The sequence below is a fragment of the Pleurodeles waltl genome, chromosome 8 (assembly GCF_031143425.1).
Source record: "Pleurodeles waltl isolate 20211129_DDA chromosome 8, aPleWal1.hap1.20221129, whole genome shotgun sequence".
Classification (NCBI taxonomy): Eukaryota; Metazoa; Chordata; class Amphibia; order Caudata; family Salamandridae; genus Pleurodeles; species Pleurodeles waltl.
The window spans coordinates 910,452,465-910,477,769 of record NC_090447.1 but is presented as its reverse complement, the minus strand read 5'-3'; positions in this window follow the sequence as shown (position 1 = coordinate 910,477,769).

Sequence of the window (25,305 nt, the reverse complement as noted above, 5' to 3'; positions counted from 1 at the left end):
AAGGCTGCCTCTGGGTGGAAGAAGCCAAAGATTCTGCAACAACAGAAGGGGCCAGCAACTTCTCCTTCGGTCAGAAGATGTCCCACATGTGCTGGAGAATGCAGAGTTGTTTCCACGCAGAAACACCACAAACAAGCCTTGCTAGCTGCAAGAGTCGCGGTTGAAGGTTTTGGGTGCTGCTAGGGCCCAGGAAGGACCAGGAGGTCGCCCCTTGGAGGGGGAGACTGAGGGGCCGCTCAGCAATTCGGAGAGCCGACGCAGAAGCAGGCAACACCCGCAGAAGCACCTGAACAGGCATTCAGAAGATCTGAGCACAACGGTAGACTCAGCACAACAAAAGAAAGTCCCACAAAGTCGGATTCCAACTCAGCGAGTTGGGCAATGCAGGCTAGAGTACTGGGGACCTGGGCTAGGCTGTGCATGAAGGAAGTCTTGCAAAAGTGCACAGAAGCCCGAGCAGCTGCAGTTCATGCAGTACACAGGATTACTCTCTGGCATGGGGAGGCAAGGACTTACCTCCACCAAATTTGGACAGAAGGGCCACTGGACTGTTGTGGACACTTGGATCCAGCTCCTGTGTTCCAGGGACCACACTCGTCAAGATCAGAGGGGACCCAGAGGACCGGTGATGTAGAAGTTTGGTCCCTGCATTGGCAGGGGGAACATTCCTTCGACCCACGGGAGATTTCTTCTTGGCTTCCAGTGCAGGGTGAAGGCAGACAGCCCCCAGAGCATGCACCACCAGGAAACAGTCCAGAAAGGCAGCAGAATGAGGCGCTACAATGTTGCTAGTAGTGTTCTTGCGACTTTGTTGTGGTTTTGCAGGCGTCCTGGAGCAGTCAGCGCTCGATCCTTGGCAGAAGTCAAAGAGGGAAGTGCAGAGGAACTCTAGTGAGCTCTTGCATTCGTTATCTGGTGAGATACCCACAGGAGAGACCCTAAGTAGCCCTCAAAGGAGGATTGGCTACAGAGAAAGGTAAGCACCTATCAGGAGGGGTCTCTGAGGTCACCTGCTGGCACTGGCCACTCAGAGGTGTCCATTCTGCCCTCACACCTCTGCAGCCAAGATGGCAGAGGTCTGGGACACACTGGAGGAGCTCTGGGCACCTCCCCTTGGGAGGTGCTGGTCAGGGGAGTGGTCACTCCCCTTTCCTTTGTCCAGTTTCGCACCAGAGCAGGGCTGGGGGATCCCTGAACCGGTGTAGACTGGCTTATGCAAGGAGGGCACCATCTGTGCCCTTCAAAGCATTTCCAGAGGCCAGGAGAAGCTACTCCTCTCAGGCCCTTCACACCTATTTCCAAAGGGAGAGGTTGTAACACCCTCTTTCAGAGGAAATCCTTTGTTCTGCCTTCCTGGGACTGGGCTACCTAGGCCCCAGGGGGGCAGAAACCTGTCTGAGGGTTGGCAGCAGCGGTAGCTGCAGAGAAAACCCCAGCAAGTTAGTTTGGCAGTACCCGGGCTCTATGCTGGAGCCCCAGGGATGCATGGAATTGTACCCCCAACACCAGAATGGTATTGGGGGGGCAATTCCATGATCCTAGACATGTTACATGGCCATGCTCGGAGTTACCATTGTGACACTACATATAGGTATTGACTGGGGAAATTGCCCTAAACAATGTGGGGGCACCTTGGCTAGTGCCAGGGTGCCCTCACACTAAGTAACTTTGCACCTAACCTTCACTAAGTGAGGGTTAGACATATAGGTGACTTATAAGTTACTTAAGTGCAGTGTAAAATGGCTGTGAAATAATGTGGATGTTATTTCACTCAGGCTGCAGTGGCAGTCCTGTGTAAAAATTGTCTGAACTCCCTATAGGTGGCAAAAGAAATGCTGCATCCCATAGGGATCTCCTGGAACCCCAACAGCCTGGGTACCTAGGTACCATATACTAGGGAATTATAAGGGTGTTTCAGTGTGCCAATTAGAATTGGTCAAATTAGTCACTAGCCTGCAGTGACAATTTAAAAAGCAGAGAGAGCCTAAACACTGAGGTTCTGGTTAGCAGAGCCTCAGTGATACAGTTAGGCACCACACAGGGAACACATACAGGGCACACTTTATGAGCACTGGGGTCCTGGCTAGCAGGATCCCAGTGACACAGGCAAAAACAAACATACAGACAGTAAAAATGAGGGTAACATGCCAGTCAAGATGGTATTTTCCTACACATCTATGCTATCATATCTCAGTCAATGGCAAGAAGACACCCTCCTCATCTTAAGCAATTGGCTTCAATCATAATACACCTTGTTTAGTACTTTTAATTGAATGAGCCTCAAGCTTGTTTTAATTGCAATCACACGAGTATGCATTAAGATGCTCTCCAAGCCCATGTCTTCCATTTGGCCTACATCTAGCTCCCACTGGGCCCTTAGTCATAACAGATTGTCTGGTCAATTCTTAATGAGTGTATGATAGGTGTGGGTGATCACTGTCCTGGATATTTCTTCTTTCAGTATCCTGTATCAATGTGGTTGCTACATTCCAGGTTCACCCAATTTATATATTCTGCCTTAAGGGTTTGTTGTATTCAAAGGTAAAGGAACTCCTGCGAGGGATCCAATTCATGTGTTTTACTCATTCTGTGGGGATATCTTACCCACACGACTATTTAAATAGCATTTTAGAAAATGACTCCCCATGTTAACTAACTTCCAGCCACTACCACCAGGAAGGATTAAAGAGATCATGATGGGAATTAAGTCAGGCTCCCCCAGGGACCCATATTTTACATCTGGTTACTGATTGAGTTTCTACAGCCCTTGCTCCGATCTTCCAGGAGGTCCTAACTTCTGGAATTTTTCCACCATCCTGGAAAGAAGTGACAGTGGTTCCCCTGAAAAAGAAACCAGATGGAGAAGTACATGATCTTAAAATCTGTGGCCTATTGTCTTGCTACCTGTTCAGACAAAGATTTTTGAGAAAAATATTAATATAGAGCTAGCCAATTTTCTCCAAGATTTAGGTTGCCTAGATTCTACTCAGCATGGCTTTGGGAAAGCCCATAATACGGAATCCGCCCTTATCACCACATCTGATACTATTCGTAGATTGGTCGATGCGGGGCAAGGAGCCATATTAGTTTTATTGGACTTATCAGCTGCTTTTTATACTATTTCCCCTCATATCATAGGCATCTCGTCTCTATCAAGCAGGGATTAGAGGTACAGCATTAAATATCCTGGAATCCTTTTTGGGAGAAAGATCCATCACGGTAAACTGTGGAGATTTTAGAGCACTGACATATCAACTTCCATGCAGTTTCCCTCAAGGCTCCTCACTCAGTCCTACATTACTTAATCTGTACGTAGCACCACTGGCCAGACTTATTCGTTTGTTTGGCTTTATGACCACTTCTTATGCTGACGATACACAACTAATCATTCCTGTCGCTAAGAACTGTGAGGAAGTTGCCGATCACTTCCACCACTGTATGCGTGAGGTTAACAGTTGAATGGGCTTGAACTGGCTGAAGATAAATGGCGACAAAACAGAGATTCTGTTTTTTGGCTCTAGCAAGGAATTGTGGAGGTCACGCTGGTAGCCATCAGAGTGTGGCGAATTGCCTGCCCCATTACCTCCATCAAAAATTTGGGAGTTATATTCCTTTCTCTTAAGCCTCAAGTAAATTCCATCACCAAATCTAGTTTTTAGACTTTTAAAATTCTGAAGAAAATTCTTTCTTATTTGCAAAAGGGGCTAAGAATCACAGTGATCTTGGCACTAGTAATTTCTAGATTAGATTACTGTAATGCTCTTATGCTCAATACTGACAACACCTCGCTTAGGAAACTCCAGCTGATTCAAAATACAGCTGCCCACTTAATTTTACATCTTCCCCGTTCAGCGACGGCTAGCAGTAGTTTGAAACAATTGCATTGGCTACCAGATATAAAGCGCATTATTTTTAAAACTTTATGTTTTACTCATAAGTCTTTGCATATGCGTGGAAATGAAAATCTTTCTTCAAGGCTACGATGGTATATGCCGTCAGCTCAGATCAACAGGAGCCCACCTGGTCTATGTCCCTCAAACTTGCAAGGCTAGATGGCGGGATAAATCATTTATTGTAGCAGCTACGAAACATTGGAATTTGCTTCCCCTGATTATTAGGAAGGAACCAAAGTTTATGGCCTTCATGGAGCAATTAAAAACTTGGCTGTTTCCCCAGTAGTTGTTATTCTTGCTTTTTGTTTTTTTTACACTTGCTCCTCTAATACTTAGCACTTGGATGCCATGGCCTGAATGCACTTGATAAATACAAAATACAAATACAAATATTCTCCCTGCAGTTCTTGAAAGGACTTCATCTCAACCTTTTCCAATCAAATTGCCCAATTTCAAAATGCTATATTGTCCTACCTAGTGAGGGGTTACCACAGTGTATCTATGGTGCATTCTTAATATCATATAGCTAGATCCTCTGCTTCTAATGATATCTTAGTTGACCTCAAGAATGCAGCCCTTTATGCTTTGTAATACATGTAGTGTATATGTATGCTCATCTCCATCAGGGACCTTTCAAGTCTTGTGGCTGGATTGTCTTGAAGAGTGAATCCCCAGGCATTAATTTCCAACTATTGGCAAGCCCAGTCTAAGGTCTGAAAGAGAGAGAACCTAATTTTGAAAATTCTTCAGCAATGTGTTCAAATCTATCTGAGGCAACTCCGTTCCAGGGCAACATGAGTACGGTACCTTATAGCTTGTCAGGCATTAGATAAAGGGCATTTTGAAGAACACAAAGGAACTTAAGAAAGGTAATCATCTTAAAGAAGGAAGTCCTTTCTATAAAGAAAGTAGCAAGTAATCCCATCTATCCTCTTCAGCCTGGAATTCCCAGTATACCATCTTCAGGTTTTTCTCCAGAAACTGATACGTATTGAGTATTATTTCTATGCCCAAGTAGCGGAAACCCTTACTCACCACTGTAATGTTGACTGGGACCGCCATCCTCCCATCCCCAGCATAAACAGCATGGACTTGTCCCAGTTAATTTTGTATCCTGCATATCTTTGAAAGTTAAGGAAGACTAATAATTCACCGGTAGGCATGTCTCCAGTTTAGAGAGGTAATGTAAGATATCACCAACGTATAAGAACACCTTCTGAGGTTCAGTTCCCACATCTGGGAAGCCCACAATGTCACCTCCTTTTTAGAGGTTTACATTTTATTGGATGGGACATCTGTCACTGTTGTGATGGAGTAACCCGGCCATCAAAATCTAAATCAGGCCCATAGTGAAACCACAAGAATGTCCTGTCGGCCCCAGAGAAAAAGGAGTACTGTCTTTCTGTGGGATGCTTTGTTCTTTAAACATCTGAGAGGCTACCGCCTTGGTAAATAGCACCAAGTGTTGCATTACGCCATGTACAGAAATGACTGCCATAGATCTGCCATTTGTGCTGGTCATTTTCTCAGAAAAACTCACCACCTATAATATGTCTGCTGGCTCTTGTTTCCAAGAGTATAGTGCCCAAGGTGTCTAACATTAGTTTTTGTAGCTTAGGAGGGCTTAAAGGCTCATCATGAATGGAGATTTCCTACCTCTGAAACCGGGTACTCTTACATTTCTACTGGATGCATCAAGCCATGCTTTGTCTATTCAGAATGGGGGGGGTTCTTTCTGGCCAAGATCGTCAACCCCAGCATCCCCTGGTGTATCAAGAGTGGACCAGTACAGTGTATTGCCCCTTATTAAGACAAGGAACAGTATTTGCTGCTAGATGTGTTTCCTGCAAAAATACAAGATTTGGGGCTTGCCTTTTAAGGTACTATGTGACCACCCCTTGTTTAAACTTACTGAGCAGGCTAGTTACATTCCATGAAATGGCTCCCACCCCTCATCCCTCAGGCCACACCTGTGAAAAACAGCACCAGTGCAATTGACAGACTTCAAACGTGAACAATCAAAACTGAAGGGTGCAACAACAACAACATCCATCCTGATTCCTCTCCCTGTCCCCATTCTTAAAAGTGAAGTTTCTGCCACCCCAAACTGCTACTGCTCATAACACATAACACAAACTGGGCAGTGGCCAACTTCCCCTTCTCTATGTCCCATTCAACAGAGTAACAATTGACAGACTCCCTGCATGTTGCCAGGAGGCCCAGCGATAAGCTTCTATATCATCAAGCAGGTCTCCAACTAAGGCACACACCCCCTCTGAGGCCATGATCTTTTCAAAGTTCTGACTCAGCAGAGTTAATGTTAGTCCAAAGTGTGGAGCTCTGACACCATCTGAGTTTCTCTCACAGTCTCAGTTATGTTTGTATACAAGAGTTCTCTTCCATGGACACTGTGAGCCTCTTTGGACATCAGTTATGCCACAGACAGATATTGTCTGCCCCCTGAATCTTTGATGCCTAGGTTGAGGTGGAAGAATCACTTTCTAGTTCACATCTCATGCTGACTCGTACGCCCCTGTGGGTTTCACCCAGCACCAAGCCTCTCATAGGTCCTCAAAGAAGTATGTCTTCCATTGGTGAATCACCTTTTCTCTAGCAAGGCAATGGAGCATGTATTTGATCTGCATGAACAATTGTTTGCCCTTAACATTTGAATACCTTTGACTCTCAATGTAAAGTCCAGGAAGATCATGACTTTAACAGAGCCTGGTAGGACCATTTATTGGGCACAGGTTGCCCTGAGGATAGCTTTTTTTCTGCATAGTTAAGTAGTCTAAAGATAACTGGCATTTGAAGGGTCCATGGCAGGGGATCAAGAAGTAGGCATCTGTGCACCCTCTCTATAACAAAGCAAGTGGATGGCTCCTTTTCAGGTACCCAGGATCTGAACCTCACCATGGAGAAATGGTCCAGTGTAATCTCCTCCAGGCCCTCCCAGAACCCCACAAAGGGCAAGCTACTTAGTCGGGATCTAACTACTGCACACTTCACACTTTTTTCCAGCTGCAGTGTCAACTCATGGAGCTGCACAAAGTTGTGTTTCAAGTAATGTAGCTCAACTTCTGCTGAGAAAATCCTGGTCTCTGCCTCTGTCATCTGGCCAGTCACTTTGTTCAGATCATGGTACAGGTTAGAGACCTCTCTGCCTACTCCATCAATTTGCCCTTCCAGTGCCTCTATCAAGGGCTGCACGTACACCTCGCTGAAATAAGACCTATATTGCCATTGTGGCATTTAGGGTTGAAATGGCATCATCCCCATCATCAATAGCCACAGTGAGGTACTGGGTTTTTCAGAACCGGTACTGATCCGGTAACCCAGCGGTGCCAGGGTACACCCAAAGACCTCGGGTACTTTCCTGATTCAGACTACAGAAACTCAGAGTCTTCTAGGTGAAGTCAAAGATCGAATTTATTGGCTGCAACCAATTGACAAGTGTCCTAGAAGTACAACAGCACGATTTGTATGTTCTCAGGAGACTGTGTTTCAATGCAAAGTCAGGTTTCCTTATATACAGTTTTTTAAGCTTCAGGCAAACATTCTTGACATTTTGGTTGGTCATTCACATGTTTTCACTACAAAGGAAAAAACAGTGTCATTATGAAACCTCATATTTCATGTCATCCAACCCATAATAAATTACCCGGCAAGGCCTAGTATTTTACATCAGATAAGTGTGGACCCCCAATAAAAACGGGCACCTCCCCCTCGTAAAGTAAGAAGAAGAAAAGAGCAGGTGCAGGTGTGAGCAAGATTAGGCAGGGTGTGTGAGCGATAATAAGGGTTTTATGGCATGGTGTGCCTTGATGCTATCTGATTCGGCCACTGGGAGAGGGACTGACCAAACAGGTTTGGCCTGAGGCAATGGTTCCAGCTTGCCCAGGTCAGAGAAAAGTCAATCAAGGTGTACGTGTCCTTGGAATCAAATCTGACTGTATTATAAGCCTATGTGAGGGCAACTTTTAAAATGGCTGCCGTGTATAAAATGGGAGCCACGAGTGCAGGACGAAAATGGCGATTTCGAGGTGAAAACGCTGCTGGAATTGAGCGAAAATGCTCATGCTTAGTGTACTAGTCATTATCGGTCTTTTGATACTAAAATCGTACTGCTGTGGCAAAGTAAATTACATGGGTCCAGAATTTTTAGAACCACAAACCCTCCTTTTGCCCTTACATAGGCAATAAACCTATTCTCATGCTAATCTGAGTCCAGGTCTATGTTTATAAGGCCATGGAGATGTTGCTGGAGTAAAATTCTAGTACTTGGTAACTCTCTCTGGACAGGTCTCCTCGAACATGAAGTAGCACAAAAGGCCACATATGGCAGGACAAAATAAGGAATACCTCTATCTGCAGTAGGTGGCATAAGATCACACACCCAACAATTAGTGATGTTCACTACTAACTAGTGTTGATGCAGAAGCTGTACAAAAGAATTGCTTACAAATTCTGATCTTCTAACCTGCTCATGTTCAGGAAAAGGGTGAAAAGAGTGCAAAGAAACAATAGTAGGAAAAGACATAGATTGGGAAGTGGGTGCAGAAGTCAATTGAGTAGAGAAAAACAATCCCACCCATAAATGACAACGTCATGTTTAAAAGACACTAGAAAACACGTTATTAAGAACATATAAACAACTGGAGAAAGTAGTGACCACTAATACAAATGAAATAATAATTTTTCACAACCCTAACCAAAAAGCAAATCTTACAATTATCTAGTAACATTTTTAGGGCTCCTCTGCATTTCAGTAATTTTTGTATGTTCAGGTGGAACAGTGGTGACTCTCATCAATGCTCTAAGGTGAAAAGGGGGTACTCTTTCCACAGAAAATGGACTTTATTCTGCTTTTACTAAACAGAATAGTACTTTAAAACAATGCCAGCAAAACAATCAGTCTCCTAACACCTAGTCTATACAATCACACGGAAACCTCTTGTGAAACCAACTATGCCCAGAGTCCGTTCAAAAAGCCTCTCTGGCAGGCTTCTATTGTCCATCAAATTTTCTTTTGTTGTTTTCTTTCGCATGGGCCTCTCAATTCAGGCCTCTTCGTGAGAAAATACTGCTTAGTTGGAGTGCCCTCCTGGCAAACACCCACAGCTCACTCGAAAGTCTCAATGTCTTAAAGCAATGCACCAGTGTCTCTCCTCTCTGGCAGACACTACAAACAATGTGCTCTTCATTGATCAAGGGCACAAATCATCTCGTGCAGAGGCAAGCACCATTAATTGGGAAATAGCTCAAGCTCAGCAGCACTTTCAGACTCCAACACTCATTATTTAGTGTCAGAGGACGCTCAAACTGCTCTTTCATGGGCACCACAATATAGTGCCTTTTTCCAAACTTGAAATCTCCGGTGCACTGCCCTTCTTCCGTTGGAGCAAAGAAAAGGGTGTGTGTGGCCAAAACTCAGGCCAAGGGGCTCAAGGGATTGCACACTGTCAGAGGTTACCAGCACATGACAGGTAGAGAAATGAAACCCCAAAACAGCTCTGCCATCAACAACAGGAATCCTTCTCTTTAGCTCTTTTACACTGAAACTTTGGTTTTGTGATGTCCAACGCCGTCTGATGGAGCAAGTACGATACCATGCGCTGGCGATCGCTGTCCAGCTTTGCTACTTTCTGGGTGCTGAGACTGTAGGGCCAAGACGTCCGTCTTTCATCTGTAGCTGTCACTGATGGGAATTAGGCTTAAATCAATGTCCTGCAGGTTATTATGACTTGATACCCGCAGAATCTAGTGACGTAGGAAATGTGCCACAGTTGTTAGTTTCCTTCAATTTAGTTAAAAAAAAAACAGTTCATGGTTTTTAACAAGGGGACTGCAAGCAGGTGGTCTGCAATCTTCAAAGGAGTAGCCATACACCATGGGCATAAAATACAAAGACAAAGGCAGAAGGGCAAAACAGGGTCTCTAGCATCTTTAATTGGGTTCTCTCCATTATTCTCTGCCATCTATAGCTACATGAGAATTCTATCTGAATGGATTTCCTCACACAGTGGCATTGTCTAATGGGGTAAACACATATTTGCCTCAATGATTAAGTCTAGGTGTTCCTCCTTACCTTAGAACATCTCAATAGAGAAATCACATGATACCGATTATCAGGGACATGTAGAAACCTTCCTTTAAAAACTGTGCATCAGGTGCACTATGCAATACACAGGCTAATAGTCAAATGTGCAAACAAAAAGACAAGAACTAGAGGGTCCTGATATTTGCATGATTAGGACACATCTGATCCCACCAAAAATTAAAGTAGCAGGAACAGAAGGGAACCGAAAACCAAATTAAAATAGACATTGAAAATTCGTCATGTTCAAAAAGGTAAACATAAGATATCTCCTATTGAGATGGAAAACTTGTCTTACTATAATATTGAGTCAGTTAACCAGTCTATCGCTACCCTGACAGTCAGGCTGGAAAACATTGAAGCAGGCCTAAGGCAAATTCTTGAAAACCAGTCTGGTCATACCAAAGGGAATTATACATAACATGGGGGTCCCTGGTACATCACTGCAGTCTGGAAATGTGAACCTGAACAATACATCAATAATAATAAAAGGGCTGACTGGTGAAAGGAATTTGAAAAAGAGAAATGGGACTAGGACATAGCTAAAATATCAATAACTAAGCATGATGCGACATTGGTCAGGGGAAGTAACAAAAGAAAAAATCTATAGGAAGAACAAAAAAAATGATTTGGGTGATAGTCAGGCATGTGACACAACACCGAGAGTACGGGTGATACACAAAGGCCAAAGTTACACAAATTTTAACTCTACCGTTGGCGACTACAACATATACGGTACTCCTAGCTAATGTTTCAGTTCCTTCTTCAGGAAAAAATTAAAACCTGGTTTTCTTTTAAGGAACGAAAGCCATATGCTACTTAGGAAACACAACATCATTAACTAATGTAATATAGAAATTAGGCCACCTTGAGTCACAGATCTATAATTTCATCCTTAGGTCCAATCAAGGATACATAAATGTAGGGCTGCCTGTTCCTTTAAGGGAAGGGGCAGTAACGTGACTAACTGCAGGTGACACACTTTGATCCTGTATATTTCTTTTTATTTTCCTTCAATACCATTATAGCCAAATAGACATTCACTGGTGAAGTGTTGTCTTTTATGTTCACAGCATGAAATATCATTATCTGTGGAATTTAGTAACCAGAACAAGTTCAACCAACTGTTGCGTAGCGATGGGCATCGTCATGACCATCCCCTCACAACACAGGGGAGCTTGTAATAGTATCAAAAGCAGCAACAAACATGCAAAAAACAAATAAAAAATAATAAAAACTCACAAAACGTCAAGCCATCAGATATACTTGCTGTGTATCAAGCACAAAAAGCATAGACAAAACAATAGCATGTGTGAATAAGCGGTGACACACAACACCATGTCATGTACTTTATGCACTGTAAACCTGCAGCCCAAAACCCAATATTTGGGCCTGTTTAATTTGTCAGGTTTAAAATCCTTACCCTCCTTTTGACAGTAGATCACCAGGCAATGGAAATCTGCTGTCAAATATAACTTTACTGTTTCTCTTCTAACATACAGGACCAGCAAGAACAATTCATGATAGGACCAAATACATGAAAATAAATTTCCATTACTTAACTGTTACCCTCTTGTCAGTTACTTCGCAACATCAAGCCACCTTAGTTTTACCTTTCTAAAAGTAAAAATTGTTACACTGACACTCCATATTAATTTGGCACCTACAATTTCCACTGTGAAAAATAAGTCTTAATTAGCAAATCGTTCTCATTAAGGCATGTAGCCTTCAAATTTTGAGAAAAGGGCTGCATCTTATTTTCTGTCTAAGACTTAATGCAACACTTCGTTTTCTGTCAAATAAAAGCAACTAGCAGGCATCATTTTATTTTTTTAGAGTGGAGACACAAATGTATCAGTTCTGCAGAGCATTTAACATGATGTTGGGACTTTCGAAGAAACCCCTTTTTTTTTATATTTTCCCTTTGGAATTAAGTTCTTTAATTGTATTGATGTTCTTCTGGAGAAACCAGAAATCCCACTTTTAGAGGCCCATAGGGTCATTCTGCATTTTACAGAGACAAGGCCCTAATTTAAAAGGTCACAAGTGTCAACACCACAGCCTCCTCCATTGTTTATGGGAAAACTAAAGATAGCATCTCAGCAGCATGACTTGAGCCAGCCTCTGTAGCTCTCCTAGCTTCTGCCACTCTGAATCTGTCAGACAGTAGGCCTTTCTATTTTCCTTCTAACCTGCAATAATTCACTCTATTTAAAAAAAAAAAAAATTCCTTTTTAGGCGCTAAAAAAAATTATCTCTATTTCCAGATTATTAAACTACATTTACTGTGAATAATTCACAAACCTTAATAACACACATACCAGTTGTTAGAATAAATGCTTGTTGCAATCCCATGCAATGGTACATATTTCATCAACCTCGAATGAATGAACGTCTCAGTAGGCCCAGCTGAAGTTAGAACCTTCAACCTTGATATTAAAACAAGCCTTTGTACTGGCACATTGACTCATTGAATCATAAGAAGGCACAACCTGCAAATATATATCAAACCTAAATGTATGCATTTACTGAAGCCTGAGACACTTTAAAAAGTACTCTGAATGAAAGAAAATGCAGTTTAAACAGTGCTTTTGCCCAAAATCGACTTTGATATTTTAGGCATTAAAAAATCAATATCCTACAATTTTCTTGCATAATATGCATTACCAGAATGTCTATTACACAATCCATGAGTCAGCCATTGAAAATATTAACTTATACTTTATAGAAATGAGCTTGTTTGCTCCTGCGCCAAGGGAAAATTGCACATACAAATGTCATTTTAGTGGTGCAACATAACTTAAATTAAATTTTAATGTTAGGAGGTCATAGTATAGGTATTAAGCTTTATAAATATTAAAAAACGATTTTGAAAGGCACTTATTTTTTTAAATCATTTTTCCATAATTAATAATTTTCGTTAAAAAAAAATAAAAACCCAATTATTCTTTTTTTTGTGATAATTCCACATATAAAAGCAAGCTGCATCCCTTGCCTATTATTTGGGATACATTAACTCACAAGCCTAAGCGCATAAGCCTAACTTGAAATGCGTCACATTTTTGCGCCACTTTCATTTAAAAGGAAGGTTATGCAAAATTCCACCCATGTTTAACTGGGAAAGTGCTGGCTGAATTGAAAATAGATAATTTCGTTTTTTTTGGGGGGGGCCCTATTTATATCTATTGAATGTGTTTTCTAATTTATTAAGCATTTAACGGCAGTTTTGTATATGTGCACAATTGCTCATTCTATAAATTAAAGAGCAACATATAGCTATGTTAGCACATCACATGGTTCATTTCTGGATTTTTTCTAAGTTTCTACTTAATATTAATTAACCAACATTTTACTTAACAAACTGTAAACATCAAGAAGACCCACAAACACACATTGAGCTCATTTCAGATATAAACAGAAAACACTCAGTACACATAATACAGCGCGCTTTAGCCATTTTTCATAAATAGCGCCGTCGCAATTTACTTACAGAACCGTTTGCAGATCCTAGTTGTAAGTCATATTTACAAGAAAAAAAAGGAAAACTTTTCTCAATTATTTCCAAGAATAGCGGACCCATACTTTATTAAACGTGATGGGGCCCACTCCGTGCTTCACATATAGTTCATAGGTTGGAGTTCCAATCGGAGGAACCGGACATGAGTCCTCCAACCGGGAGTCTCTTTTACAACCAAGACAAAACAAATTTCCAAGTCTGCTAAGACCAGGCATCTTCGCTCACTAGTCTAGCTTCAAACTTCAAAGGATTATCGTTTACGATAGTCTCGTGAATACACGAGTCCTATTCTGGATGGATGAATGGGGCCAGGGACAGAGCCTCACAGAAGTGTGGCCTCCATCTTCAGAGGTCGGGCAATCCCTCTCTTTCTAGTCCTGGTGATTTAACTGATTTTTGGGAGATCTTCTTTCAAGATTCTTGTTTGTAGATTTTTTTTAATTGACAAAATGGGTTCATTTCCAGCATGTGGGCACAGCACATTCGAGGGCTTGGCTTCTGCAATGTAGAATAACACCCCACCAAGAGATTTTTTATTAATTCTAGCCTGATTGAGGGGCTGTACATTGCTGGATCCCATAGTGTGATTAGGTAGGAAGGTCAATTACAGTTATTTGATACATTTTAGGTCAATTCTGAATAAGTACATAGATAGTTCAACTTTTGTCTGTGTGCTATTAGCAGTTAATGCAGTACTTTGATAACAGGTATGTTTGTGAGGATTTCTTCAGACAGAAACAGAGTCTTGCTGCTCAATTTATTAATCTATTGAGAGTCATGAAAATGATATTATTTAGGGCAATCATGCACAAGATTATAACAGTCAGGACTTGCTAACATGTAGGTGCATATTGATTAGGGATTGGCATTGGACAGTGCCCCAGGTCTTTCTGTGGTGCTGCCCTATGCCACTTTGAAATGGCAAAAGTGCACCATATTTACAAGATATGGTGCATTTCTGTCCTTTCCCCCTGTGCTAGTGCACAAATTGCTGCCTAGCACGAACGGAGGCACCCTTGCACCATGGTGCAAGGGTGTCCGTGATGTTGGAAGGATTGCTTTTGTGCAGTAAGGGACACCTTCCTGCACAAAAGCAATCTAGAGAGGCATTTTCCTCTTGTTTATGTCTGCTGCAGAATGCAGCACAAAGAGAAAGAGGAAACAACATGGAGACAAGATATTTCTCCTTGTTGCACCAGCCCTGGGGAGGAGTATAGTTTGACACACTCGCAGGTTTACAGATTCTTGTAAATCTGGGAATGCATCAGAACCCATGGGTGTTGCTTGGGAACACCCACCACAGTGCCCATAGTATGCCTGGTTTAATCTAGGGAAACACAACGGCTTGCGTTGTGTTGCCTTACACCATATCTACAAGGCCATGAAAGAGCATTCTAAGTGGCTTTGCGTGGCCTTGTAGATATGAGTCTGCACTATGCGCCGTGGGTGCATCACAAAAAGTGCTGCACCGGTGGCACATGAGGCTCGTAAGTATGCCCCTAAGTCCCTGGTCAGTTCAGTATGAAGGGAAAGGTCCAGCAGCTGGAAATGTTTCTCAAGAGGATGAAATGAAAATGATTGCATATGTTTATACAGTGACATTTTGAAGAAAGTAAAGATTGTGGTTGAAACACACTATTACGTTTTATACTGCTTTGATAAGAGTTATAGAGCAGCTGTGGCCTCGTGTATAATTTTGCAATTGCAAACCTTGCAATTCGCAAAAACATAGGGTTTGCAACCAGAAAAGGTGTTTTCTTTATGTACGAACGCCCTTTGAGTTGGAAATATCGTTCTAATTAAAAAAAGGGCTTCTGCGACTCAGGCCATATCTTCAGAAATGAATGTGTGTGTGTTTTCCGACTGCAATTGCCTCAGAAACATAGGGATGGTTCTACAAAAAAACACCACAGTCCCTGCACTGCTCTACTTATCTTTGGATAACTTTCCCAATGGTATTGTGTAATATTTGTGTATATTAAGAATTTAATCTACTGTCTTCATTTAAAATTGTAATATTACACTCATAAATCTATTTATTCAAATGTCATTTTGTATTTGGTCAATGTTTTTTTTTTCAAATGGACGTTATGTTAATTCAAAAGTGGATTTGCTGCTTAGTGAATGAACACTGCCAACTTTATAAATATTTACGAACTCTCAACAGGGACATACGTCATTCGTACCCTGGCCAAATTCAGAGACGTATTTATGTCAAGAACATGAGAAAGATCTGTATCCAGGGTGAGAATAGAAGGGGCGCCAAAGAAGGAATTTCTCCATAGTGAATATTATTTTCCTCGAGGAAAAATAAAAAGTTTAAAAGCACAATTGCACTTCAGCTGCACACGTCGGCATGACTTCGGCATGCACAAATATGCACTTGCTGCATTTTTATATGAAGAAACTAAATTGGAGTTTGCAAAGAATTACTGCTGTAGTCCTGGAAACTAGTCACTTTCAAAAATTTCCAGGAGTAAATCTCTAGTAATTCTAAAGGGGTGGACTATTTACTCCATACCTCCGCATAACCCTTTTGAAGTGAATGTTTGTTTTAAAGAATCGGACACTACACCTTTAATCCACATCGACATCTACATACATTAACCATAAGTATATAGTCAAGCTACATAGGTATGTTTTTAAGAATAGCAAATGGATAACTTAAATGCTTATTTTGCCAATATAGCGGTAGTTGTTATCTAAATTGTTGGTAGCTCACTATAGAAAGTAATGGTTTAAAACATAGTAGATACATTATAGTTTTGAACCCAAAAACACAACACAAGGACATTTCCAAAACAGTAAGCAAGAGAACAACAACTCTGCATTCCAACATCGCATTACAATAATACAGCACAAAAAACATTGCACCACAGAAAATACCGTCAAACTGCAGCACCACCACAAAATGCAGTGCAACAAATATGCACAAGCAGTTATGCCATACATAACCACGTTCCAGGAACCTATTAACATAAGATAGTGGTAAAATGTGGTTGCACCAAGCTCTGTCTCCACTTCCCACCAAGGACATGAAATAGTGCCAAGCAAAACATAAACGCTGTGCGATAGCGTAACTGGATGGACGGAATGCGGAACCAATCAAACATTCACCCCCAGTCACAGATCTGGGTTTAATCCATCCATTATTTTGCTCACCATGCCACCCTAGTTTGAACCCAGCCATATGCAAATCAGTCTTGACCCTGTTCCTCATGCCAACCCAAAAATATTTTGTGATGCGGACTCAAAAGTATGTCAAACTTAGATTCAGACTATGTAGATTTATGCAGCCACTACTCGATGGCCTGTTAATCTTGGAAAAATTAACATAATGCCATTTGGGAAATGACCTACGAAATCTATTTCATATTTCCATTAAGTAGTAAAGTTTTACAAAGGTTTACATTTCTCTGAACATTGTTGTAGACTTTAATTTCTGAAGAAATAGCCTTTAAAATGTTCGAGTTATTAAAGATTTTTGTGATCCACACTCCTAAGCGTTTCCTAATTTTATGGCAAATAAAATGCTTAAACTTTTTACAAGAACAGTGCTTAATTTGAGCCCATGGTTGCAGGTGGGCCCACCAGCACACATTTTTGGGGACCAGTACTTATTTTACTCATCAGACTTTGAGCCAGAGCATAAGGGAAAGGAAGAAAAGGTGTAAAAAAGCGGGAAGACAATGATGGAAAAACAGAGACATAGGGAAAAGCAGAGATGAAAAATACCCTGCAGGAATGGAATAACGGGCAGCGTTAGACCTATCAGCTCTTGGTTTGGTTTCCCCAGTCTTTTTGCTTCTGACCTCCTGATTGTGATCCTGGGCTGGATTTTATTTTTGCTGGCTTTAGGACTCTGAGTACTTTACCACTGCTATCCAGTGCTAAAGTGCAAGTGTCTAAAAGGAATTGGTGATTGGCTTATCCATGATTGGCATATTTGATTTACTGATAAGTCCTAGGATAGTGCACCATGTGTGCCCAGGGCCTGTAAATCAAATGCTACTAGTGGGCCTGGAGCACTGGTTGTGCCACCTACATGAGTGGCCCTGTAAACGTGTCTCAGACCTGCCACTGCAGTGTCTCTGTGAGCAGTTTTAAACTGCCATTTCGACCTGGTAAGTACACCCACTTGCCAGGCCCAAACCTTCCATTTTTAATGCATGTAAGTCACCCCTAAGGTAGGCCCGAGGCAGCCCCATGGGCAGTGTGCAGTGTTAAAAGGTAGGACATGTACTGGTGTGTTTTACATGTCCTGATAGTAAAATACTGCTAAATTGGGTTTCAGTATTGCAAGGCCTATCTCTCCCATGAGAATTGCCTTGAAATATATTTTAAGTTTAATTTCCCATTGGGAGCAAGTAGAGATGTGGATTTTGGGTTCTCTGAACTCACAATTTAAAAATACATCTTTTGATGAAGTTGGTTTTTAAATAGTAAGCTTAAACAAACCATTTTTAGAAAGTGGAAATTGTCTTGCTTAACCATTCCTTGCCTCTGCCTTTCTGTGGAATAAATGTCTGGGTCAGGAAGACAGATGGGCTGTTTGTAAATTCACTCTAGAAAGTCACACAAAGGGAGCTGAGGTGTGCCCTGCATATCCTGATGGGTCTTCCTGAGCTAGAGCAGTAGGAGGAGCTGACGCTTGCACCTGAATAGGACTGTGCCTGCCTTACACACAGCAGTCTCCAACCCCCTGGAGGAGACTGTGTCTGAAGACAGGACAGGAAAGACAGTGTCTTGTGCACTATAAATCATTCTCTTGGAGGTTTGCCTATTTCAAAGGCAGAAATGAGTATAAGTACTGGACCTGTGACCACACAAAGTTAGAATCCTTCTGGACTGAGGACATTATACCAGGAAAAAGAGCTGGATGATGTTGGGGGGACTGCCAGTCTGCCTGCTGCTTTGCTGTGCTGGCCTGCTACTTGCTGCCTCTGTCCTTGGAGTGAACAGCGACTTTGCTTTCTACATCCTGCTTCCAAAGGTTCTCCAAGAGCTTGGACTGAGTTTGCCTCCTATTAAGAAGTCTCAGGAACATCAAAGACTTCATCTGCCAGCACCTTGACTGTCTTGTTGAGAGTCCTGACCTGCCAAATGGTGCCAATTCCAGTCCCTGGGCCCCTGAGGGTCAGTTCTGATGTAACCAAGAAGAAACAAGCGCATCGACTGCGGAGGGTCTTTGGAACAGGTGCCACTGTCCGACTCTGCGCTTCTGCCTGCACCAGAGCTGTGGTCCCCACAGAATGCAAAGACCGTGACCGACCTCCCAAGTGCTGTATCACCCATGTCCATGACACCCAACTCTGACTCTGCTGCAGCACCTGTGGCCTAGTGGTGTGATTGTTAACCCACTAAGTCAATGCCTCACGACTTGACCCGCTAGATTCATTGACCCCACCTTGTCGTAAGGAACTGACGCCTCACCACTGACACTGCATCACCTCCCCTGCACCTATAAGGAACTGACACCTCACCGTTTATGTCTAGCAGTAAGAAACCAGTGCCTCACTTCCCCGGTAGCAGTCAGGAACCAACGCTGCACCGCCTCCAGAGACTCCTCACCTCCATGACTCAGAGCAATGTCTTTTTTTCCTTGTTTTCCAAGGTACTGTACCTGGGGGCCGTGTCACCCTGTGATCAGCCCGCATTTCCTCACGAATGGTGTCAGACTGCTGGGAACAACTTCATCAAGATGTTCAGATAGCCCCAGTTATAGCTATTGTGTTTCTAAGCGCTATACGGCATTTGGGCCCATATTTAAAGGAAAATGACAGAGCGCAATGCTGCGGCAAAATTGGCATCGCCATGCTCCGTCATTTTCACAATGCAGGGATGTGCCACATTTAATTGAATACGGCGCACTCCTGTTTTGTCCCCTGCGCAGGTGCTAAATTGAGCTGCCTAGCGCCAATGCAGGCATCCTTGCACCATCATGCAAGGATATCTACATTGAGGGGCTTGATAGTTTATGTGTGGGAAGGTGTCCCTCCCTGCACATAAACAATCACTAATGGCGATTTTGCTCTTCTCTGTGGGCTGCAGAATGCAAAACACATAGAAGTGCCAAAGTGTCATTTTGAAATAATTGCTTATGTGCAGGAAGGGACACATAGAAAAAGCAAAAAACGAGGGGGAATAAAAGTATTCCTCCTCGTTGTGCCTTGCTAGCGCCACCCCTAGGCGTTAGATTTTGGAGCTGCCTCAGGTTTACGAAAACTCATAAATCTGAGGCAGTGTCAAAATGCAATGGGTGTTGCTGTGGCATGCCAACAGCACCACCTATTGCACACCCCTTCCACATGAAGGGCTGTGTGTGAAGGGCCCGTATTTCCAAGGTGGCGTTAAGCCACAAAGAGTGGCTTAACGCCACTTGTAAATATGGTGCAGGGCATTGCGTCACTGAAGCATCAAAAAAAGTTACTCTCCAGTGGCGCTAGGGGCTCATAAACAGGCCCCTTAATCTTTTAACAAGTGACATGGGTCCCTACTTGGTCTGGGTATAAACCCCTGTCAACTAGAGACCCTATTTCCAACAGGCAGGAAGTACAGTCTGTTGAACTTGAAAGGGTCATGAGGTGACATCAAAAGAAAAAAGCCTTAGTATTTGTCAGTGTCAAAATTCTGCAGCTCCAGGATTCTTGGAAAATTGTTGGGCACTAGAACTTACTATTTTATAAATTTAGCACTGTAACAGCATGAAATAACTTCAATCAAATTGTATGGTCACAGAATTGTGGCTGGTTCTATTCAAGTGTGATTTCCTATGCATTGCTTGACTCCACTATCTGCTGTGCAACTTTATCTTTAAGGCAAAATTCCACATGGAGGGCTACACAGCAAGATATGGGTTTAGGAGGTGTGAAAAGCAGAGCCAGTAGTTTCCTTTAGAGCAATAAGATCAAAATATGCATGCAGCATATGGCATCGGTAATTTCAGTCGTCATGTGAAATGTTTATTTAAAGTAAGTTTGAATTTTAGAAGCTTCTAATGCCTCCTCGATAATTAGTAAGCATAATTGGTTCTGAGAATATTATGCTGTTAAAATCCATGGAAAAACAGGGGTGCAAAGGCAGGCCTCTGCAGCTCCTGTGGTGCAGGGGGGCCTCACCCTTCAGAGGGACCCCTCTACCCAATGCATAAGTAAGTAAAGTCCCCTCTACTTATTCTGTAGGGGGGGCATCATGGTTTAAATTATGCCAATGTGGATAAGTCTGTTATTATGCCTCTCTGAGAAGTGCCTAACAGTGTTTTGAAGGTCCTTAAAAAGCGAAAACTTAAGAGCATTAAAAATTGAGTCATAGCTTGGTGCTGATCAGAAATGGACACCATTTAAGGGGCTCCGCTGTGGCTGTGATGGGGAGACAGGCTGCTACCATTCTGGAACCTGTGTTCTATACCTGCAACATAGGCCATGTAGGGGGAACACTTTTTTCAGGCTGCAGGTTTTTTGTAGAGAATGTTCCTGCACATTTAACAGTTATTTTTCTCGATAATTGGCAGGAGTGCTTCTGGGAAGGTTGTGCCCACCATTTTGTTTTCTCCTTTCTCATGAGCAGTATTTTCAGTCCTTCTCAGGCATGAATTGCCATATAATTAAAAGCTGTTTTTACAAGCACAATGGGGGAGATTATTTATCACTTTGGTCATGTTAGTCATGTTTGAGCATTTCTTAGGGGCATTTTTTGTCAGTCTGTATGTAACTTTTAAAATTTTGCAATCTCACATGTAGTTCTGGTTTTGATCCTCATTGCATGTTTGCTACTTTCATAATAGTATTGTGCACATATTGTTATTTATATAGATTTTGCCTTTCAGAGAAGGCCAGAAATGTAAAACATTACAAAATAATACCACCTGCTTCCCCTCACACTTCTATGACCAATACCTTTAACTCTTTCTCTGCTTTGGAAAATAGGGAAGTCACTGTGCGTGCTTGCCAAGACACCTCCTCATCTTCCTCTTTTTCAGATAGTATCACTCCATCATCTGTTACTAAAGTGCCCTCCAAACTTCCTTTGGCTTCCAATATTCCAACTAATAAAACAATTAAAATGAATCATCTGTCATCCATTAAATCTCCTGCTACCATTTCAATGGAACTTTCACTTAAGGAAATACGGTTGCACCCTACAGGGAAGAAACCAATCAACAACTCCAACTTCTAGATGATAAATAGACACTCATGGAACATAGGGTTAGTCAAATGGAACAAAGTGTCGATGACCTTCAGGATACTGTGCAGGACATAAAGGTTTTGCCATCTGAAATATCATACTTAAAAAACATGCTGAAGACTAGGAGAATGGAAACCGAAGAAATAACCTTCACATTTATGGTCTGACTGAAGGGTTGGAGGGATCAAATTCTATTGCTTTCTTTTAGTCATTTCATCCTAAGATTTTAGATGTTCTAGCCTTCCCTTTATTGAATATTCAATAGGCACGCAGACTTCGTCATTCTTGTCGTTCACCCAGAGATGTTACTATTTTCTTCTTTGAGTATGTTGGTCTCCTCAAAGTCATGAAAGCAGCTAAAGCTAAAAGGCATATTTCATGGTATGGATCGAATTTGCTTTTTTTCTCAAGACTATGCCAAATCCACAGCTGACAGGTGGAAATGTTTTTTGACATGCAGCCAGCTCTTCACACTTCGAATGCCAGATTTGGTCCTTTTTATCCCTGTTTGTTCAAGGCGACCTACAACAACAAGACTATGACATATGAAGATCCTTCTCTCCTGTAGAAGTTTATTGATAGTTGTGGAGGGGAGGCGATGGAATCTTCCAAATTTGCTGTCACATAATTTTGTTGCTTTTAGATGTTTCCTGTTATATTCTTTCTGACAGTCTAATTTGACTGAATTTTCAATTAAGAGTTCTGTAGTTTAATTCCTCTCATTGTTTGTTGCTGTTCTTGCTCATATATTTATACTCCTCCCTTTAGGCATCCCTCCTATGTCTTGAAGAACACATCAATACCATGTTGTGTGGTCTGGTCTCTCCCCCTCTGTCGGCCACCTCGGTTTTTGATTGTGTCATCTTCCTCATGTGGCTCCACCATCCTCAAATATTTGTTTAATAGGTATGTCTTTTTTCTTATTCTATCAATAATGTGCCTCATCTTCTCTTTACTTCTTTATCCTGGTATCTCTTTCCCTACCTCTATCTCTCACTCTTTCCTTCCTCATTATATCATCCAGCTTTACTTAGCACATTCTTTTACGCTTCTTCAACATTGCTTTATCTTTAAAATATTCATTCTCATTTATTTTGATATTGGTTTTAGATTGCTATTGTAATATACAATATGCTATGTTTCCTTTTTCATTTTACATGAATTTAGGAATTATTTCCCGGAATGTTAAAGGTTTGGGATCTTCTATAAAGCCTCAAAAGGTATTATCCCACCTCTCCAAACTGAAAGATGACATTGTTTTGCTACAAGAAACAAATATTTCAGAGTATTCAGTTAATAAGCTTAGAAGACATTGGATTACTCATGTTTTTTCTTCCCTGAGGGCAGGAAAATGTAATAGAGTGATTTTACGATGTAATAAATCTTTAGCTATGGAGGTTATTTCTCAAGGCTCTGATTCAGTGGGCAGATGGGCTTCTGTTTCCATAACTATCAATAAAATGCCTTTGACAATTTGTATTATTCATACTCCCACTCATTTAGACAGATCTTTTTGGCCTGACATTTTACCTAAATTAAGGACACTTACAGACAATGATTTAATTTTTGCTGGAAATTGTAAAATGATTATGGACCCCTTTATTGACTGCAATTCTAAAACTAATTCACGTTTAGAGGCTTTGTAACCCTTCCCCACAGGAATACACTGGTTTCTCTCCAGAACATTTGTCCTAGCCTATAATGGATTATTTATTTGTGTCAAAGCCTCTTGCGCAGTGCATTTTACACTCAGAAATTGGTTCTATATTGATTTCTGATCATGACCCTCCTACATTAGTTTTAGACATCCTCCCTGTAGATTATGGTAACAAGCAATGGAGATTTAATAATTACCTTCTGTTTGACCCTGTTTTCATACACTGTTTTTAAATAATTTATGAAGGACTTTTTAAGTTAATGAAATATATGATGCCCTCCCCCCAGATTATCTGAAATGCCCTGAAAGCAGTATCTACATATTTCATTATTTCTTTTGTGGCTTACATGAAAAAGTCTGCCTCCAAGAAGATTCTTCAAACCATAAAACATATTAAAAATTAAGAACACACATACTCCACTTCAAAATCTATAACATGTTTGAATGGATTGAATCAAACCAAGTTTGCATTTAATAAGCCTTTAACAGAGGAGGCTACTTTCTGCAACCCTGTGCTAAATACCACAAATGGCAAAATAAAGCTGGGGAAGGTCTAGCTAATTATCATAAAATACAAAAACAATGCATCAAAGTAGAGTCTATTCTATGTAATAATTGTTGTATCATTGACAAAAAAAGGTATATGAGCTGAATTTACTAATTATTACTATGCTTTCTATACCCCTGATTCCAATCCTTGTCATGAATAAAATCATCAATATCTATCCTCGCTCGAAGCAACCACTAATTCAGATGCAGACATTTCTTTACTCGATGGTGACATTACCATTCCTGATATTCTCACTGCTCTGCTTTCCATCAAAAAGGTGAAAACTCCAGGTCCAGATGGAATCCCTATTGATTTTTATATCCATGTCTTTACATTTGTAACTCCTAGTTTCTTTACATACTATGCATCCTCTATAATACCAGGGGTTCCTTTCAAGATGCCTTAGTCTGTCTTGTCCCCAAGAAACATAAAGACCCAAAATTATGTAAATACTACAGACCAATTTCCTTTGTTAGTTAGGACTATAAAATATTTGATTAAATTCTTGCCTTACCTTTTGACCCTTCACTCACTAAATTAATTGGACAGAAACACTCTGGCTTTCTTAAAGAACAACATATTTCTTATAACTGTAGACATTTTTTTAATGTTTTGAGTAAATTCAAGTCTTATAAACCCTCATTGGTGGCTACTTCTTTAGACCCTGAAAAAGCATTTGACTGTATCATTTGGACATTTATTTTCTATACTCTTTCTTGGGTTGGTTTAATTCCAAAATTTAGTTTTTCGATTATATCCTTCTCCCAAATCATCAATTTTTGTCCATGATTGCATATTCCCATCATTGTCACTCACTAAGGTGTTCAACAAGGCTGCCTTCTCTCTCCTTTCTTGTATATTATCACCCTTGATCCCTTCTTATCTTAAAATCCCCATGAATTTAGACATGAATGGATTCCAATATGGAGACAAAAAATTAAGATTCTCACTGTATGGACATGATATTCTTTTTTCTTGTCACACCCACAAACTTCTTTACCATCTTTTTAATGAAAGTCACAAATTTTGATTCTCTGTTGGAATACAGACATAGGGCCACATGTACAAAAGGATTTAGCAGTAGCAACTGGCAGATTGGGCCAATTGTGACTGCTAAAAAGCCTTTCCACATGTACTAACCCTATTTTGCTAGTCAGTAACCTATTACCAACTTGCAAAATAGGGCTTGCAATTCAGTACTAGGAAGAAGTGTGTTAAGGCTATCCTTCCTAATAGCCACTTGCAGTGGTATGAGTGAATATTGTGCAACTAGAAAGCGGTTGCACAACATTCACAGATTAATACCTATTTCAAATTGGTGATAAGCCATTCACACACAGGAAAGTGTCCCAAAGGGACCCCTTCCCCTTTGTGAATTGGGGCACTAACATTTTTTTCAGAGCAGGC